Genomic DNA, 22262 nt, shown 5'->3' on the forward strand with positions numbered 1-22262 from the left:
ATAGGTCTTTTCCTTCTCTTGTGTTTCTTGCCTAGAGAAGTTCGTTTAGCATTTGTTGTAAAGCTGGTTTGGTGGTGCTGAACTCTCTCAGCTTTTGCTTGTCTGTAAAGGTTTTAATTTCTCCATCAAATCTGAATGAGATCCTTGCTGGGTAGAGTAATCTTGGCTGCAGGTTTTTCTCCTTCGTCACTTTCAGTATGTCCTGCCACTCCTTTCTGGCTTGCAGAGTTTCTGCTGAGAGATCAGCTGTTAACCTTATGGGGATTCCCTTGTGTGTTATTTGTTGTTTTTCCCTTGCTGCTTTTAATATGTTTTCTTTGTATTTAATTTTTGACAGCTTGATTAATATGTGTCTTGGCGAATTTCTCCTTGGATTTATCCTGTATGGGACTCTCTGTGCTTCCTGGACTTGATTAACTATTTCCTTTCCCATATTAGGGAAGTTTTCAACTATAATCTCTTCAAATATTTTCTCAGTCCCTTTCTTTTTCTCTTCTTCTTCTGGAACCCCTATAATTCGAATGTTGGTGCATTTAATATTGTCCCAGAGGTCTCTGAGACTGTCCTCAGTTCTTTTCATTCTTTCTTCTTTATTCTGCTCTGCAGTAGTTATTTCCACTATTTTATCTTCCAGGTCACTTATCCGTTCTTCTGCCTCAGTTATTCTGCTATTGATCCCATCTAGAGTATTTTTCATTTCATTTATTGTGCTGTTCATCGTTGCTTGTTTCATCTTTAGTTCTTCTAGGTCCTTGTTAAATGTTTCTTGCATTTTGTCCATTCTATTTCCAAGATTTTGGATCCTCTTTGCTATCATTATTCTGAATTCTTTGTCAGGTAGATTGCCTATTTCCTCTTCATTTGTTAGGTCTGGTGCATTTTTATCTTGCTCCTTCATCTGCTGTGTGTTTCTCTGTTTTCTCATTTTGCTTATCTTACTGTATTTGGGGTCTCCTTTTTGCAGGCTCCAGGTTCATAGTTCCCGTTGTTTTTGATGTCTGTCTCCAGTGGCTAAGCTTTGTTCAGTGGGTTGTGTAGGCTTCCTGGTGGAGGGGACTAGTGCCTGTGTTGTGGTGGATGAGGCTGGATCTTGTCTCTCTAGTGGGCAGGTCCACATCTGGTGGTGTGTTTTGGGGTGTCTGTGGACTTATTATGATTTTAGGCAGCCTCTCTGCTAATGGGTGGGGTTGTGTTCCTGTTTTGCTAGTTGTTTGGCATAGGTTGTCCAGCACTGTAGCTTGCTGGTCGTTGAGTGAAGCTGGTGCTGGTGTTAAGATGGAGGTCTCTGGGAGATTTTCGCCATTTGATATTATGTGGAGCTGGGAGGTCTCTTGTGGACCAGTGTCCTGAAGTTGGCTCTCCCTCCTCAGAGGCATAGCCCTGACTCCTGGCTGGAGCACCAAGAACCTTTCATCCACACAGCTCAGAATAAAAGAGAGAAAAAGTAGAGATAATTAGTAGAAGTAGGAAGAAAGAAAGAGAGAAAGAAAGAAAGAAAGAAAGAAAAGAGGGAAGGAAGGAAGGAAGGAAGAAAGAAAGAAAGAAAGAGGAAAAGAAGGAAAGAAGGCAGGAAGGAAAGAAAGGAGGGAGGGAGGGAGGAAGGAAGGAAGGAAGGAAGGAGGAAAGGACGGAAAAAAAGACAGAAAGAAAGAAGATACAGTAAAATAAAATAAAGTAAAGTATAATAATGTTATTGAATTAAAAAATAATTATTTTTTTTTAAAAAAAGGGATGGATAGAACCTTAGGACAAATGGTGGAAGCAAAGCTATACAGACAAAATCTTACACAGAAGCATATACATACACCCTCACAAAAAGAGGTAAAGGGGAAAAAACCATAAATCTTGCTCTCAAAGTCCACCTCCTCAATTTGGGATGATTCGTTGTCTTTTGGGAGGTCTGAGGTCTTCTGCCAGGATTCAGTAGGTGTTCTGTAGGAGTTGTTCCACGTGTAGATGTATTTCTGGTGTATCTGTGGGGAGGAAGGTGATCTCTGCGTCTTACTCTTCCGCCATCTTCCCAGCACCCCCAAGAAGTATTTTCTGATTGACTGAATGAAGTAGTATTCCTTACAAACCATTCACCATGCCGTTTTACATACCCTAAAAATCCTGTAGTAGTTTCTAATACTGCATTTGTGATAAAATTAAACTTCTAAGTCTTTTTCACACATATTATTGCCAAACCAGTTTTCATCCTCCTGTACTTATCTAATTATAGATTTAACCTCTGAGAACAATGTTATGATTACAACAGTTAAATTCCATGGCATTGCGCTTGTTCTGCTGCCAAATCATCAAGTTCACTTTGAATCCTCATGATTGTTGGCATTAAAGGGGACCCAGTACATGCACACTTATTTACTCTTCCTTAGTACTGATTCAACAGAGGATTTAGACCAAAAACTAATGCAGATGGTAAATGGAAATAGCACTCTTATTTATGATAAAGCATTGTGAATGTGGCTTAAGCATAAAGCAACGATACTGAACCCCAGAATTACAGAGTTTACCATCCCATCCTAGGCAGTATTAGACAACTAGGAGCCTTTCTGCAAAGGCACCTGCCCCTGTACAGCTTCCAGCAAGAAGAACAGAATTGAATGCATCCATCCAAAAGCATATGAGTTATTGGAGGAAAAGGAAGAAGAGCTGGGACTACTTCTACCCAGATCCTTCCCAAACTCAGCTATTGTCACAGAGAGAAACAAGGGGCAAACAAATAGAAAGTACAGAATGTATAAAATTTGATGTCCCTCAGAGAAAAGAAGACATGTAAATGTAAAAATGGATAATACTTGTCCATAAATGGAAAAATGATAATATTTGCTTAGTTTATCTTACAGGATTGCTGTGATAATTAAATGAGACAATTAAAATAAAAATTCTTTGAAAAAGAGAGAACACTATTAACTTGTTAAGGTAAATTGATCTTACTTATACCCAGGCAACCCTGAGTTTGAGTCTTTCATCTGCAAATAACTGTGCAAACTTGGGCCAGTTGCTTAACTTCTCAAGTTACTCATCTATAAAATAATATTCATCTCAGAGTGTTTGTGAGTCTTCTAAAAATAGTATGTGTAAAATCTAACACACAATGCTTACAATATGGGAAGCCCAGAAGATTTGCAATAGTAGTACTAGTAGTACTACTAGTAGTAATTACTATTAATTAAAGGTATTCAGTATATCAGTGTAAAGCTTTCAAAGACCATAGGAACACTAGCAAAGGTATCATGCTCTTCCACCACCTGCTATTTTCACTCAACCCATAAAGATAAAGGCCTGTATTATCTTTTTAACTGCTGCCTAATATTCCAATTGAATGATAATATCATAACTTAATTATTATAAATCCCCTATGGATCCTTATTTACGTGGATATAAACAAAAAGTCATGAACCAACATGGACACGCATCTTTGTTCACCTTTTAAAATATTTCTTTTGAATAAATGTCTAGTAAAAACGTCCATTTGTAGGGCAGTATTAGAATCAGTCTTTTCAGTCTGACATTTGTGGTACCTCCCATCATCACACATAATCCTAAAAACATCCTGTATTTTTCAAGGCCCACCTTGAGTCTCTCTCTTTTCATGAAGCCTTCTTTGACTCTGAGACCCACACTCCCCTTCCCTGAATCAAGCAGTATAGTTTTTGGTTATAAACTCTCTTTTATTTTTCTGTTTCTCATACATTAACAGGTTTAACTTTCCACTATTTAAGAACTCCTAGAAATTAAAAATATAAATGTATATTTCCTTGATGTGACTGAAATACATTAAAGATATTAGACCAACTTTAGGCCTAATTAGGAAGTAAATGAAATTAGTCTAAAGCCATTTTCCCAAACTGGTACCATTTGCTTCTCTGCCCTTTTACCTTGCTTATTAAGCATTCCCTAGCAAAGAAAAGGTAAAAAAATGTTAAAACCTCTAAGACAAGAGGTTATTTTAAAGGTTAACCAATCAATAACAGGCTGAAGTTCATTTTCTACAAGTTTATTCGTGGCTCTTTGGGAGAAATCTGTTCACACACCACAGTGAATTTAAAGAACCAGATCACCTATGCATCCCTGGAAGGGGGCTGCTGGCAGTTGTTAACCAGATGTGCTGCCTGGTAAATATGCTTATAGCAGACCTGGGGGACTCGGATAATAGTGGCCCTGCACTGTCAGAGGAGTGCATTTAATTCAGTTAGCACTTCTCTGAATACGCTTCATTTTCTTCCATATGGCCAATTTTAAACTTTGTATAGGAACATAGGTTCTCAAAATTTACTAAAATTCAAGATTCTTGGAATCATAATCCAAATTTACACTGTGCTCCTAAAGTCGATAGAGTCGTAATTAATTTACACGTGGGATCAGCTCTACAGATTAAAATACTATGTCATAAAATTTCAAGCATAAACTTTTAAAATAGTCTTGCTTAAAGTAATGACATGATGAAAAGAAATTTAAAAAATCCAAATATTGTTCCTGAACTACATTATTCAATATTTTAAGAGTTTTATGCACAAGTCCTTCATTTATATTGAAAATGCAGGAATCTAAATTATATAATATTTCCTTGGGCCTATCTTTCAAATTAAGAAGACTGAGATGCTTTTATTTTTGTCTACAGAAGAGTTTAAGTAAGATTTGTGGGCTTTTCAGTGGTTCAAGTACCCTAGCTGATTGCTTCCACATCCAGGAAATAGTGTATTTAAAGTTGGTTCTTCTGTGGAGACAACTGCTGATAAGCAAAGCTGTTTCCTTGGAAACGTCTAAGCAGCATCTGACAGCTTGCTGAGCATCTGCACAACAATTTATCTCGGTAGCGCGTCCCTAGACAAGCTGACTTAAGAGGAGGGGGTGGTAAACTAGGCTGAGGAGTCAAATCTGATTATTCTTTGGACAGCAAATTTCTCATTGTCAGTCTTCTTCAAAGACTCTATGCTGTCTCATTTTGTTATCTTGGAATTCATTCAGTGACTAAAACATATTTAAAATTTAATATATAACAAAATCATAATTGGCGAAATGATATTTTCTGGCTTATACTTTTAAAATATGAACTGCTGGCATGCCTACTGAGGACCTCGTCTCTGTTATATAGAGGCCAGTCAGAGTCCAATCACAGCAGACCTTGGGCATCACTGAAATGGAGAACCTTTACCACTGTCACTCATCTATACTGTCTGAGAATAAAAACTGAGGAATCATTGGAGCACCAAAAAGAATCACAACTAACCCCAAAGCAAGTCTTATGCTATGCATCACTCTAGTCCTGCTGTAAGTAAACAAATAAAAATGTAACTAAAACACGTGTATTACCATATATTCTCATTTATTTGACACTGATCGTCTGTGTCACCAAAATGGCAAATCATGTGAAGAAGTTTAACACTAAGTAGTTGGGTTTGAGCAAGAGAGACTACGGGGCTGAGTGATCTTACGTTCTAGCTGAATGGTCCTTGACCAGCTGCATCAGCAGCACCGGAGTACTTCTCAGAGACGAGAATTTTCAGGCCACCACCAAAACCTGCTAAATCAGAAACTCTGGGAGAGCGTCCAGCCATTTGGGTTCTAACAAGCCGTCCAGGGAATTCTGATATGGACTCAATTTTGAGAAACACTGCTTTTAGCATATACATTGTGGGGTGGTTGCACCTGAAAATGGTCCTCACATGTTGCTAGGATGGCTACCTACAGATGGTTGAACATGCTGATGACAGTAAATTATATGAAGGTGCCAGACCTGCCTTGGCAGAGTATTGAAAAGGGGTCAGTAGGCTCAGAGCAGAGGGCAAACAAGAGACTATTATTATGTGAGACCAGAGAATCTACAAGCTGAAGGATACCATGAGAGGGAGAAAAAAAATAACAGCTACTTCACTAAATTAATAGGGTGTACTTTAATGAGGGGAACGCTGGCATCGCTGAGAACTTAGTAACGACTGTTCTCTGCAGTCAAGGTCGATGGTACAATATGTTGCTATGGAACTGAGCTCCCTACTGTCAATGGAACAATGCAGATGATGGTATTCTGAAACATCAGAGGCCCTATATTGCACTTATTCATCAGAGGCAAGATGGATATAATTACTATAACAGGAGGAAGCTAGGCTGACAACAAGGTGCTAAGAGACCATAGGATTCCTAAGGACAATTCAGTCGAGCAGTCAACGAGGACATAGCTTGACTTATATAAACAAAAATGATCAAGAGCTGATGAGCAGCTGCTGCACTGGAAAATTATGATACTTCTTCTGCTTTCCAGACATGAGCCAGTTTTCAGTTCCAGACCCCATCAATTGAAGGGGAATCTGGAACCCCTTAAAGAAGGACCCTGAAACACCACAGAAGATATATGTGATTGACAGTCCCAAAATCTACCCCCAAAGCACTATACAGCCATTTACTATATGAACCAAACTGGAGAGAGAAAAACAGCCAGTTCTTCTGAGGACTGCTAGATACAGAATCTGAGTGATGACACCAAGGGAACTAAATGCCATCATGACCCATCCGTTAAAATGGAGACACGCAGAGGCAGGCTATAAATGGAGTCTTAGCCCAAGTCCACATCACGGTAGGTATAATTGTTCCAGAGATTCACTGTGTTCTCATTTCCCTAGGCCCCTGAGAGCAAAACTGGGAAGGATATTCAAAGCTGCTGTACAAGTTTCCCAGTATATCCCTGATCTGCAGAGTAAGATTCATCATGGGAGCAAAGGCCAAACCCTTACAGCAGTCCCCCGTCCTGAGCCAAGACAGTAAATCAGAAGCAATACCAAATGCCACATGGCATATCAGAGGTTAGTACCACTCTCAGAAATCTAAAGGATGCACAGTGTAACGCTTGCGTAGTAAACTCAGGAGATTATGGCAGATGGTTGGAGACTACCATAAACTTAACCAAGGGGTAGCCCTAATTGCAGCTGCTGTGCCAGATGTGATGTCTTCACTAAAAGAGGCCAACATGGCCTTTGGCGCTGGCATGTGCCAATTGATCTGGTAAATGCATTATTTTCAATGCCATCGGATAGGAGGATCAAAAGAAGTTCTCATTCACGTAGGTCCACAGCAGTTCACATTCATTCTCTTGCCTCAACTATATTCCTCCCTCACTCTCAAAATACAGTCTGAGGAGAACTCCATCATCTCAACTCTGGGCAAAACATCACGCTGGTTTACTGTAACATATCAAATTATCTTTTTATTGACTAAAACATGTAATTAAAACATAATTGAGCCTAAGATCTTGGACAATAACAAACTGACTCAACAGACATAAATAGGTGAGGATATTCCAAAGAGCCATCTGTGATAGACTCGCCAATCTTGGCTGACCTTCCTTTTGTAAGGATTCTCACTCTAGTGAATTTAGATGAGACCATTTGAGCTACAAGTTTTCCGCTGGAAACTTCAAGAGCCAGTATAGGCTCCTCTATGTGCACTTTCCTCTGCCACAACAATTGTCATTGTTCCAGACAGAGGCTGATCCATCATCCTGGGTCCCAGAGTGAATGTGATATGGAGCAGAGTCATGATGGACATTGTCCACAACAGACATTGTTGTAACAAGCTAGAGATATTTTTGGTATCCCCTGTTACACTCATAACCTAGCCTCTCCTGGCCAAACCAACATCCTTCTGTGATGAAGTTGACAAAGACCAACCCTGCTCCCCAACAGGAATGAAATGAGATGCCTACAAGAAACTTTCCCAACAGTAAGCATCATATAATGTGATTAGTTCTAATAAAACTAAAGACTTCCCTATATGCCAACTAAAGAGATGATCAATATAAAATGAGTTATGACATGCCAAGAAAGTCTGTTGAAATGATAGATGATGTTGCAAAGTCATTACAAACAAGAAGGAGCAGCGCTCCTAGAAACTAGAAGAAAAAAGTTGAGTGGACATGTTGTTAGTTTTTCCAAAAACATGGCTTGGGAAGAAGTCGCCCTGTTCAGTTAACAAAGAACATTTGCCAATATTTTAAAAGTTTTCCCATTTTATAGGAAACTGATTCACTAGGATCTCATACTCTGTTGAAAACAATCCTTAAAACCATCTTATTCTGTTTTCTCTCATTTTATATTTCCAATATTACTGTCCAAATTAATATCTATGTTTCCTGTTGATTTTAGAGAGAGAATAAATTGATGAGGCAAAAAGAACATTCTGATCACTTGGCAGTCACATCTCATCACTAATTAATGATTAGCATTCTGATCATAATGGACACAAAGCCTCTTTAAAAATAGTAAAACACTTTACACATTTGGCTTTTGTTCTTTCATTATCTTCAGCCTTGGCAATCTCATTGCAAACAGCTTATTGTATAAGGTAAACACTCAAATTTGTGTCTCCCAAACTAACAACTTTTCTATACTCTAGTTCTGGTGGATGTCTGGTCAACACCTCAAATGCATATAAGCAAATTCCATATATGGTGAACAGAGTCCTTTATCTCCCCGCCCAAAACCAATCCTATTCCTCTTTCTTTTTTTTTTTTTTTTTTTTGTCATTGGCCCTAACCGGATAATAATCCTCCTCTCCTCTCTTGCCCTTGTTTCTTTTTATCCAAAATGGTAATTACCTCTCTTTCCACCCCTACTGCCCACTTTTGTCCTCCCTAGATTTTCAGTGCTGAACCCACAGATGTCCTCACTAATTCTATAGCCAATCTCAAAACATTTCAGAAGTACATTAAAAACCTTTAGCTACCTCTCCTTCTAATATGTGGGTCTTAAAATTAACACTCTTTCCATAACCAGGGCTGGCATAATTGATGAATGTTTAGATTTTTTTTCCTGTCAACTAGACCTAAGACTTAAATATCCAATGGCAAGCTCTGGGCATACATGTGACCTATAGGTTAAGTCAGTGCACTTCTAATCTTTCCAATGATCCTGCCCTATAAGGATTAGAGCTCATCCTAATCTCAGTCTAAGTGAAATGGGATCTGATACATTCCTTGGGTATTCTCAGTTTCCTTCCATGGGCCTCAGTTCTTTCTCCATTCCTCTACAATATATTGTTAGATCTGCCAGAATCTCACCATTGCCCTTGCCATACTGTTAGCCTCAGCCCACATGCTTGGGTGCTCTGACAACAGCCACCGCTTCTAATGTCAGTTCTAAGACTTCTAAGACTATTTCCTCTAAGATTGTATGTCTTAAGCATCAGATGTTCTCTCCAGGTGTTTGCATGAGTCTCCCTTCCCCAGCTTGAAGTCCCCCATGACAGAGTAAGTGTCTGTTCCATCCACATTTCCTCACCTTCTACATTGCCAAAGCCACATCATTTATTCACGAATCTATCCACGTTCTGACAATCCAGTCTATTCTACCTCCATAACGCTTCTCAAATGCAGATGGCTCTCTGATATACACTACCACAAACTTAGTTCAGACGAGAGTTATTCAATAGAAATTCATATAAGCCACAAATTTCCCAACAGCCACATTATAAGAAGTTTAAGAGGCAGGTGAAATTAATTTTAATAATATATTAATAAATTATATTAATATATATAAATATATTATTATATTATATATATTATATTATATTATTATATATAAATAAATTATATTAATAATATAATATATTAATAATATATTTTATTTAACCCTATGTCTAAAATATTATAATTTCAACATTTAATTAATATAATTAATGTAATTAATATAATTAATTGAAATTATATTAATTAATTTAATTAATATAATTTCAATTAATATAATTTCAACATTTAATTAATATAAAAAGTATTCATAGTTTTTGCACTTTTTTAACTAAGTATTTGAAATCTGATCTATATCTTATATTTACAACATATTTGAGTTCAGATGCTAAATTTTCATTGGAAATACTTGATCTGTATTTAGATTTCATAAAATTTATAGTTGAAAAATAGATTCACATACACATGTTGTTCCAAACACCAATAAAAATTTTCTAATAGCTGAATTGAGTAGCAATTTTTTAGATTTTTTATTATTTTTATTTTTTGGCCATGCCACACGGCTTGCGGGATCTTAGTTCCCCCCTAGACCAGGCATTGAACCCGGGCCCTTGGCAATTAAAGCGCAGAGTCTTAACCACTGGGCTGCCAGGGAATCCCTGAGTAGCGTTTTTTTAATTTAGATTTAACTAAATTGAGAATTCAGTGCCTTGGTCACACTAGCCACATTTCAAGTGCTCAACAGCTGCATGTGGTGAGTGGCTACCATACTGGACAGTGTAGGTTCAGACTCACCACTCTCTCAGATTATTGTTAGAGCCTCCTAACTAATTTCTCTCCAATTCCTTCCCACCCTAATCCTTTTATATACAGCTGGTAAATTAATCATCCAAAGGCAAATTTCTGATTATTTCTGTTCAAAGACTTTTGAGGTTTCCAGTAACATGAATCAATTCCAAACCTCTTAACCTCTGGCCCTCACAGTCCTCAATGATTTGTCTTCAAAAACCTTTCCAACTTATTTCCTTTTACTCCCCTGGGCTTACATCCAGAGCTTTCCCTCCCTCATGTCTGCTTATAGTTTTCCTCTTTTATAATTTTCTTCTCTTCCACATCTTTCTATTATAATTCTACATAAAGTCTTCAGTTTCCGTTTCATCTTTCTATTATAATTCTACATAAAGACTTCAGTTTCATGTATAATTCTACATAAAAACTTCAGTTTCATGTATAATTTTACAGAAAGACTTCAGTTTCATGTATAATTCTACATAAAGACTTCAGTTTCGGTTTCCTCTTTCTGTTATAATTCTATATAAAGGCTTCAGTTTCATGTATAATTCTACATAAAGACATTAGTTTCAGTTTCATCTTTCTATTATAATTCTACATAAAGACTTCAGTTTCATGTATAATTCTACGTAAAGACTTCAGTTTCATGTTTCAATTGCATATACTTACCCTGCCACTGCCCTGGCTCCCAAAATCCCACTGAGATGACAACACAGAAATTTTTTAAAGGAAAAAATCTCTAGGACAGGGAGAACTGCAAAAGAAGTGATAGCAGATGATGTAAGTCAACAAAATGTAAAATGTGGTAATCAAACATGAGTGGCAACTGATTTCCAAAAGAAAGAAATGCTGAAATGTAAGCGCCTGCAGAGGGTAGGCCAACTACAAGTAAGCCAGTTTGTGTTGCAGAACCCCAGAAGGGTTTGGGAATTGAAGGTACTAGGTGGCTCTGAAGACTGGATGAGGGGTGGCACTCAGCCTGGGGGATCAGCTAAATGTCTGAGGAGAAGATAGATTCCAGATTCCATACCTATTTAACTCATATAATTCAAAAATTTCTCCTTCTGTTCTTTGAACAGTAACATTAAGAAACATTTCGTGAGCCATAATACTATACAAAAATTTTTCAACAATGTGCCTTTTATCCTCCATTAGACTGTGAGTTCCTTGAGTGTAAGCACTGTCTTGCACTCATTCCCTCCCACCTGCCAGCTTGTAACACAGTACATGGCACTCAAATATGAATGAGTGAAATGAATCACGTGTCTAGTGCCTTGCTCTTTCCCTGGAGATTCACATTCAATCTCGTTTGATCCTTACACTTCCATACGTGGACAAATCGGTTATCATAATATCTGTGAACACTTATTGAGCCCGGTTTTAAGCCCTCACAGAATGCTACAACACAGATAAACTTAAATCATCCCCATTTTACAACTAGGAACTTAGATACAAAAAGGTTAAGTAAATTGCACAAAATCACGCAGCTAGTAAGAAGTGAATTGAAATTTGAATGTTGACAGCCTGAATCCTGAGCTTTTGCTATTGACCAATATCTTCTACTGATCACTATTCAAAAAGCAAACCAAAAGAAAAAATTCCATTTTATAGGAAACAGATCAGTTTACAAGTGTTCTAACTCAAGATCTTCAGTCATCTCTATTGTCTTGTTGTTCCCCATTGATATTTAGTGTATCAATGAGTGAATAAAAATGAGATCCACACGCGGGTTCGTGCCCCGGTCTGGGAAGATCCTACTTGCCGCGGAGCGGCTGGGCCCGTGAGCCATGGCCGCTGAGCCTGTGCATCCAGAGCCTGTGCTCCGCAACGGGAGAGGCCACAACAGTGAGAGGCCCGCGTACCGGAAAAAAAAAAAAAAAAGAGATCCACAAAAACAGACAGTTTCTCTTATGTTCATTGCTTTGTCCCACCACCTAAACCAGTGCACTTTATAAACGTTTGTCAACAATTCGAATAAATGGTCATTTGATTGGGAATAGCATTAGTAAATATCTCTTCAATCATATCAACTCTGGATAAATTGGCCATCAATTTTTAGATTTTTTTAAAAATTATTTATTTATTTTATTTATTTATTTTTGGCTGTGTTTGGTCTTCATTGCTGCGCGGGGGCTTTTCTCTAGTTGTGGTGAGCAGGGGCTACTCTTCGTTGTGGTGCGTGGGCTTCTCATTGCGGTGGCTTCTCTTGTTGCAGAGCACGGCCTCTAGGCACACAGGTTTCAGTAGTTGTGGCTTGCGGACTGTAGAGCGCAGACTCGGTAGTTGTGGTGCACAGGCTCTGTGTGTAGTTGCTCTGTGGCATGTGGGATCTTCCTGGACCAGGGCTCAAACCCGTGTCCCCTGCATTGACAGGTGGATTCTTAACCACTGCGCCACCAGGGAAGCCCAATTTTTAGATTTTTCAAGGCGAGAAATATGCTCTCAAAGCTCACAAAATTACACCAACCTGGGTACTTGGAATAAACAGTCTGCCAGTTCCTTATCCAATTCAGTTTAGCTTTCTAGGGAGAAGGTGATCATTCAACCACAGAATCATCATTTTGCTGTAGTTTTGATAAACATTATAGAAAGAAAAAATATTATATGCACATATATTACAAAGTGGAAAATAATTATTTGGAATTTCAGAGGGAATGAAAAATCATTTGCCTCAAATATAGTGATTTTCTAGGTAAAAGTCCTCTAATCTTTTGAAATAACCTGATTAGTTTATCATTCCTTTGCTATATGTATAGAAGAGCCCAGGCTGGATTTTTCTCCCTCTCAGGGTCCCTTCCTTCTCTATGTCACGCCCTCCCAAGCAAGTGATAATAGGTATTTGACTTCAAGTCACTTCATTGTCCCTGCACCTTCTACAATTGGTCTTCTCTCATTGTTCCTATGTCAGGGATCTGACTTCTACCCCAATGTCTGCAGAATATTGGCATTGTCTCCATCTATACCCTGTTTCTGCCCTTTGAGTCCTACAGTAATAGAATATGATTCTTATGCAGCACTACAACACACCTAATCACATAGGGGATCTGTTTTACAACACAAGAGATAAATGTATGAAAAAACCTCAGCCTTCAAGAAATTGCCTTTTATACAATGCTCCCTAGCTTGTCCATCAAAACAGCATTCTCCATTGAGCAGCTTATTGAGAGAGAATGGCCACAGTGCTTTGTATTGATAAACTTGCTGCAGCTTCTTGGTCTCTCCTACCTAGAGCAGATTCTTGAAATGTCTGTGCTAACCAATTGCCAGACTTTCAACAGGCTGCCTGGCTAAGATGAATTTCATAGGCTTAGTCACCAGCCTCTCTCTCTTTTCTTCATAATCTAGCCCTACCTCAAAATCCTCTTAACTGATAAACAGTAATATCTAGATTTTTCCAAGAGGCTTATAATTTACTTACTGTTATGTTATAGAACTTTATGGAAATATGCAAGTGCAAAATGTTAAAAATCATAACCAATTGTATGTTTATAATTTCCCAACAATGCATGTCCTTTACAGGCAAGTAATAAATACCTGTCAGAATATTTTAGTATTTATTTGTTCCTATTCTTAAAGGGAAGAAAAAACTACATTGATGCCCTTTACCCTCCCTGAGGGAAATGTGATGCCCAAGCAAGGAAAAAATTTTTCTGCAAGAAGATAAATTTTGTATCAGAAGTTCAGCTATATTTTAAGATTCACCAAAGATCTCACGTTATTTTTTGAACCTATTGATAAAAGTGGGGAATAAATCTAACAAAGAAACTCCCACATACTTTGAAACCTTAATATTTGTTTTGTTCAACTTAATCATTGCTGCTTTTTTTTTCCTAAGGGACATTGACTATTTCCAGTTTATATTTAAATAACTAGAGGAAATAGAATGCAAATGTCTTGGATATTTTTCTTCTTCCATTCTCAAAGTTTTCCTACAAATGAAATAACAAGGAGGGTCTACATATTTTCAAAAGCATGTCATCACCATAAAACAAAACTCCTTCACCATTCATGAAGGACCAGCTTTGTGCCAGACATTGGTTGAGCTCTGGGAACATAAACTGAGCACAACCACCCTGCTTGTGTCTAGTGAAAAAGACACAACTCAACTCTGACACATGTGAGGCATATGCCTGCATCATTTCCAAAGTCCTGGAGTTGCAGAAAAGGAGAAGCTCTTAGTCTTCTCAGAGGGTTGAGAGACAAGGAAGCAGTGAAGCTTTTTGCCTTGGAAATGAGTATAATTTTTCCAAGAAGTAGGACAGCACTTCTCAAACCCAAATCCAAAAGTAAAAGAAGTTAAGAAGGCATGGATGAAGAGAAGGAGGAATGGAGGAAGGGGGAAAAGAAAGGAAAGAAAAAAAGAATTTTTATTTTATCCAAGTTACCTACTCATGAACGCTGATTTTTACATAATAAAATCACATGATTGGAATTTGGAAAATATTCTGTCAAACTGGTCATTTGAGATCAGCTAATCAACAGAAAATAATGCTGTAGAAAAAAATATTTTAAACGAAGTCTTTTTTAATTTCAACTGAATGCAATCAATCAGACGTTTGATGTATTTTTGTTTGTTTGTTTATTTTTGTGGTACGCAGGCCTCTCACTGTTGTGGCCTCTCCCGTTGCGGAGCACAGGCTCCGGGCGCGCAGGCTCAGCGGCCATGGCTCACGGACCCAGCCGCTCCGCGGCATGTGGGATCTTCCCGGACCGGGGCACAAACCCGTGTCCCCTGCATCGGCAGACAGACTCTAAACCACTGTGCCACCAGGGAAGCCCTTGATGTATTTTTGATAAAACTTCCTTTTCAGAATGATCTAACAAGGTATTCCAATGGTGTCACAAAGTTAGTGGTCCCAATGAGACAAGATGATGGCCAGAGGTGCTCTCCCCAACCCAGAGGCTCTGCCTCTGATGATTCTCTGATGATTTCTCTGATTCATATCATCAAAATAATTCAAGCTTTCATATTTATTTATTACCTCAAACATACCTTGAAGACTCATAACCCAACTACTTTATGATTCTGGTAATTATGGCAATCAGAATCAACCTTAAGTGACCAGCATAGCACAGAATCTCAAAACTTTGCTGTCTACATGGCTGGAAAGAAGAATGTCAAAGGATAAAATCAAAAAAAGAACCAGTTTGTCTTTTCAGCATGGACCAGTTTGGCTTTTCACCATGCCTGGTTACGCCACTGTCTCAGTTACTTCTCCTGACATCAGTGAGTAGAAGAATAGAAAAATCAGTCAGACAGTGACCTAGTTAGCATCTCTATCTGGACATGGTTGAATGGGGAGGATGTCCAGAATGGTAGCATTCACATTTCCACTAACTTTCTTGGGTTATTCCTTGAGTAAACAGAAACAAGAGCCCTCACAGAAACTACTGCATATTAATTATTTACATAAAAATGTTGGTATTATGAAAATAGTATATGATCATTGAAGAAAATTTGGAAAACATGTAAAAGGAAACAAGCAAAAACAAACATCCAGAGACACTTGGAGGAAACCCTGCAGAAAGACTGGTCTCCTATTTTCTTTTTCCCCCTCTTATTGAAGGGGAAATATTACTTGGCAACATAATTTCAATGACTTAATCATAGTCTTTTATGTGATATTCCTTAATCTATATTAATATTCTCCTAATTTAAAAAATTAAGACTATTTTCATTTTTTCCTATAAGTTATGCTAAAATGAATGTCTTAATTGTAACCTATATATTGACCTTTGTCTGTATCTCTGCTTCTTTGTGATAGATGCCTGAGAGTGAAATTACTGAGTAAACAATAGAAAACTACTGTTCTTGATACATATGGACAAACTGCTTTTCAAAAAGCATGTATCAGTTAATGCTTCAACCAGAGTAAAATAGTATCAGTCTCTGCAAACCCCAATCAGCATTGAATAATACCATATTTTTATTCTTTGCCAATTTGATAAATGAAAATTTATAATTTGTTTACATATGCCTTGCCAATGATTAATAGTGAATTAAACACTTTCTTATAGTTATTCACCATTATTATTTCAATCATGTCTTTTCCCCATTTTTTTAGGTTTTTGTATGTTAATTGTTGATTTGTAAGAATTTTATATATTAGGAATTTTAACATTCATATTTGTTATAGATATCTCAGTTTGTAGTTTGTCTTTAATTTTGGTTGTTATGAAATGTGATGTACAGGATAATTTTATATAAATAATCAAATATGTTGGCTTTTTTTTTTTTTTTTTTTTTTTTTTGCGGTTCGCGGGCCTCTCACTGTTGTGGCCTCTCCCGTTGCGGAGCACAGGCTCCGGACGCGCAGGCTCAGCAGCCATGGCTCACGGGCCCAGCCGCTCCGCGGCATGTGGGATCCTCCCGGACCGGGGCACGAACCCGTGTCCCCTGCATTGGCAGGCGGACTGTCAACCACTGCGCCACCAGGGAAGCCCAATGTTGACTTTTTAAATCAAATTTCCCAATATGTTTATGAATGGAAACTCTTTCCCTATCTTGAAAATCACGCTAAAAAATTAGGGAAAAAAATAGGTGACGGTTTTTTACATTTAACTCTTTGATCTAGTGAGGCTGAGTATCTTGGCCATTTAATAGAATTTTAATACATTCCCATTAATGTCACAATTTAAATATTTGGTCTTATAATATTTTGTTTTATGCTTTTATTTTCTATGCTTCCTCACTATTCTTTTGTTTCCATAGGATTTTTTTCTACTCTAATCATTTGAAATTAAATAATTGTACTTATTGTCTGCCTACAGATTTTTACCATTAAGGTATTTCCAAACTTTCTTTAGCAAATATTCCAAGATAAACACCATCAAGAATTAAATAGCATTTTTTACTACCCACTATATAGATGAGGGACTTTAGCCTACTTTAACTTCCCTCCCCACTCCATCTCAATTTCCAGTATACTTTAAAAAAATTGTTGGATTTTTTTTTGGAGTTGAATTTTTTAAAATATTATGTAACTTCTGTTTCAAGAATGTATTTGCCTTCAGTTTTGCAACCTTACCTATTATAAGAGATTCATTGAATTATTATGACAAGAAGTTACACAGATTAGGGAAAATTTATTGATTACATATTCCATATTTTATTCTATTTTTAACATCTTTATTGGAGTATAATTGCTTTACAATGTTGTATTAGTTTCTGCTGTATAACAAAGTGAATCAGCTATACGTATACATATATCCCCATATCCCCTCCCTCTTCCATCTCCCTCCCACCCTCCCTATCCCACCCCTCTAGGTGGTCACAAAGCACTGAGCTGATCTCCCTGTGCTATGCAGGTGCTTCCCACTAGCTATCTATTTTACATTTGATAGTGTATATATGTCAATGCCACTCTCTCACTTCATCCCAGTTTACCCTTCCCCCCACCCCGTGTCCTCAGATCCATTCTCTACGTCTGCATCTTTGTTCCTGTCCTGTCCCTAGGTTCTTCAGAACCATTTTTTTTTTTTTAGATTCCATATATATGCGTTAGCATATGGTATTTGTTTTTCTCTTTCTGACTTACTTCACTCTGTGTGACAGACTCTAGGTCCACCCACCTCACTACAAATAACTCAATTTCGTTTCTTTCTATGGCTGAGTAATATTCCATTGTATATATGTGCCACATCTTCTTTATCCATTCATCTAAATCTAATTTTTAATCAGTTTTGTCTCATTGACTCACAAGCAATTCTCAGCTAGCAACCAAGCTTAGAGGGCATGCTATGCTACTGATGGTTTAGGATACACTCCTTGTGCCATCTGAATGTGAGATATGAAGAGGAAAAGCTCAGGACCAACACAGAAGAGTCAGAATGTTATGTGTCTCTCCATTCAAGAGTTTGAAACTCTCAACACCCACAACAACATAATCCTTTCCTAAGACTTAACACCTACCATTTTTAGAAATTATTTAAAGTATGTTTTCATTGTGCTTTTTCTGAATTCTCTTAGCTCTGTATATCTTTGCTTCTCAGTAAAAGATGCTAGCGGTCAAAAGTCATAAAATTTATTTCATTTTTCCTTCAAGGGGGAAGAAAATTTTGTATATTAAATAAAAGGCAAACTATGGAAAGAGTGATTGTATTTCTAAATGTGATTTCAGACGTACCTTGCTTTACTTGATAGATTTACTTCTGGGTGGCAGTGTAAATTGATTTTTTTATACATCAAGTTATATATTAAATGCATTGAAGAAGTTTGCTATTTTAAACTTATCACATGATGAATCCTTTAATAAAACTATCATCAATTCCTTTGTAACCTATTTTATGTATATGAACTTTGCAATAGCCAGGTAGCTTATTTCCAAACCACTATGTCTTCCTCTTTTATAATATGTTACATTTTATAAATGAAAAGCATGGTAATTCCTCTGAACAAAAGGAAGAAACAATTGCATTGCATCCTTAAGTCTTCTCTTGGCTAAATAAGTTACTGACCATCAAGAGAGGAATAAAGTAGATATCAACTTAAATACATGAAAGAAAAATTATCCAGAAGATAAGGTCTTGAGGGGAGGAGCAAGGAGATGAGGGTTGGCATGGAACATCTCACCCAAGTAATGCATGAGGCAAAGATAATAAATCTCGAAATGGTAACAAAGGCACAGCTGTGGAGACTATTCCAAATCAGATATCACACATGTCAAACAAGAGACCTCAGGGAAGGGTAGAAGATAAAGTATAAAGCCAAAGTGACACTGAGACCAAGAAACTAGGAAAAATGAAGATGAAGAGGGATAAACAATAGGAAGACAGAGAAGCGTATTTTGGATTAGTCAAACAGTGCAATGAATAAACTACAGCTCTGCAAATCAAAATGGGGGAATCTCAAAACATAATGATGAATGAGAAAAGCACATCTCAGAAACCTATATGCAGTATGGCTCAACAATACATTCAAAATATACAAAATCAAGCAAGAATGGATTGTTTAGAGACAAAATCATGTATGATAAAACTTTAATAAAGGCATGGACTTGAGGACACGGGGAGGGGGAAGGGTAAGCTGGGATGAAGTGAGTGAGTGGCATGGACTTATATATACTACCAAATGTAAAACCAGTACCTAGTGGGAAGCAGCCACATAGCACAGGGAGATCAGCTCAGTGATTTGTGTCCACTTAGAGGGGTGGGATAGGGAGGGTGGGAAGGAGAGAGACACAAGAGGGAAGAGATATGGGGATATATGTATATGTATAGCTGATTCACTTTGTTATAAAGCAGAAACTAACACACCATTGTAAAGCAATTTATACTCCAATAAAGATATTTTTAAAAATTAAAAATAAAAATAAAGAGTGAGGCAAATTTTGCTTCTAATAACAGTATATTAAGTAATGGTATATTAATTACCCCTCTGATAAGGATAACTAGAGGAAATGAACAAAATATATTAAAGTTCAGTTTGAAAACATTGGCACACTTGCAAGTTACATAAGTATTACTATGAGAAGATGGAAATCCAGACAGAGGAGCTCAGCACTCCGGGTTTATGTCAATAAGGGACCAGAAAGTAACACATGGCTCATTCAAGTGGCATGATTGAGGCGTGATCAGTGAGGGTACAATTTATAAAGGCCTGGGTAGCATAAAGGGGAAGCAGTGAGAGATGAGGCGGTACCACAGGATGAACAATAGGTTGTTGGGTTTCCATTTTCAGCCCTAGCCCTAAAAGGGTGGAGAAAGGAAGTAGTTATAGAACATAGAGAGAGACAGAGCTGTGGGAAATGATGGTTTTTCTGGTCAGGGACTTAGAAAGAACAAGATTGGAAAATTGGTGACAAGGAATTCTGGGGAAGAGCTATTGTAGATGGACTCCTTAGAATGGACAGACTGTGAAGATATTTGTACCCTATTTGAATACCCACCCTTGGGTTTCCACTGCAGAGTGGGCTGTTAACCAGGTGCACAAAATGATGTGGTATGTGGATGTCAGTCAACTTCTTTCCCAAGACACAGTGCTTTCTCTTTAGGCCCATGAACAAAGTGGCCATGGTGACAGGGATGGAGGTTGAGCCTGGGCTCAACAAAATGGACTTCCCCTTACTGAAGCTGATGTTGCCAAAACTACTGCTGAGTTCAACACTGAGTCCCCAGTATGGCAGCATTCCATGGAGGGACCAGCCAGTAAACTATTAGCAGGTTGATTATACTACATGGCTTCTATCATGGAGAGGACAGAGATTCATTCTCACTGGAATAGACATATATTCTCGATATGGATTTGCCGTCCCTCCCTATAATGCTACCACCATAACTACCACCTATGGAGTCACAGAATTAATTGGAAAATGAGACTGCCACCTGACCATTTGATGCTCTTTATGCCACTGACCCAGCAGGTACAAAAGGTAGTAACTCTACTCCTAGAGAGACTGATTCTCATTTCCAAGGGGAAATCAAGTTGTTTCCACACAACAAAGGCAAGGAAGCCTGTGTCTAGAACCAGGGGTTTCCAGGGCACCTCATAATAGTTCTGTGCCCAATACTAGTAAAAATTAATGGAAAACTACCGCAACCAAAAACGGCAGGACAGTTGTGAATTTGGATTCCTCAGGAACGAAGGTTTGGGTCACTACACCAGGGAAAGAACCCCAACCAAATGAGGTTCTGGCTGAGGGGAAAGAAAAAATATATAATGGGTGGTAGAAGAAACCTCATAAATAATTACAGAAATGAGAACTATAGTAGTTTTACATATTTTCTCCTTGCTCGTGATATGAATGAGTTTATTTGTGTATGTTAACAGTTTTCTTCTTGCAAGTCTCAGCCCACGTTTCCCTGCTAACTAACTTGGCCCATCAAATGTGGACCAACTTTGGCCCAAAATAACCCAAAGACTTTCACCACCAGCCATGGTGGGCGGCAGCCATATCCTCTTCAACAACGTCTGAATCCTAGCCTCGTATGGGTCAGAGGAGGGGGTCCAAGTGTGTCCTTCCTTGGATTCTCTCCCTCAGCCCTGGGGTATTCTTTAGAGATCTCCTTTATTGCCTCTTCATAGCTAATCTCCTATAAATAGTTCATAACGCTTGATGTTAAATCATAACTATTCAAACTATTGTGTAGTTTCTGTCTCCTGACTGGATCCGGGTTGAGACAAAAGAAAATGGGATAATCAAAAAAAAAAAAAACAAAAAACTACATATATATATATATATATATATAAACGGAATCACTTTGCTGTACACCTGAAGCTAACACAGCATTATAAATCAACTATACTTCAAAAGAATTAAATTAAAAACAATAATAAAAATACATAGCAAGAAAAAAAATTTTTAAGCAAATGGGATGAATGTTCCAATTAAAAGACAATCACACTTAATTTTTTTTTTGTGGTACGCGGGCCTCTCACTGTTGTGGCCTCTCCCGTTGCGGAGCACAGGCTCCGGATGCACAGGCTCAGCAGCCATGGCTCACGGGCCAAGCCGCTCCGCGGCATGTGGGATCCTCCCGGACTGGGGCACGAACCCGTGTCCCCTGCATTGGCAGGCGGACTCTCAACCACTGAGCCACCAGGGAAGCCCCCATTTTAAAGATTTTAAAACACACACAATTTGTTGACTGCCAAATCTATGTACCATCTTCAGACCTCGTGCTGAGATCCAAAGTTTTATATCCAACCCATGACGGCTGGAGAGGGCTTGTGAGAGCAGATTGTGCCCATCTCTTCCCAACTTGCCATTAGTGATATTACATTGGTAGCTTACAGTTGAGCACAACGTGGTGTGAGTATTTACACCATAGAAATGAACAAATGCTACCCCTGAAAACAGCTTTCTTTATTGTTTAAGAGTCACTTGTTAAACATTTACCAGCACACCAATGTATCCAATCATTTCTGAACTGTCTCCACATGGATGCTGTAAAGGCATCTCAATTTCCATAAATCTTAAACCAAACTTATCATCTCTGCTCTACAAGTTTGTGCAACCTGTATCAATTTTCTAATGTCATCACCAACTATCTACTTACACAAACTAAAACCCCA

The sequence above is a fragment of the Globicephala melas genome, chromosome 5 (assembly GCF_963455315.2).
Source record: "Globicephala melas chromosome 5, mGloMel1.2, whole genome shotgun sequence".
In the NCBI taxonomy this organism is placed as follows: Eukaryota; Metazoa; Chordata; class Mammalia; order Artiodactyla; family Delphinidae; genus Globicephala; species Globicephala melas.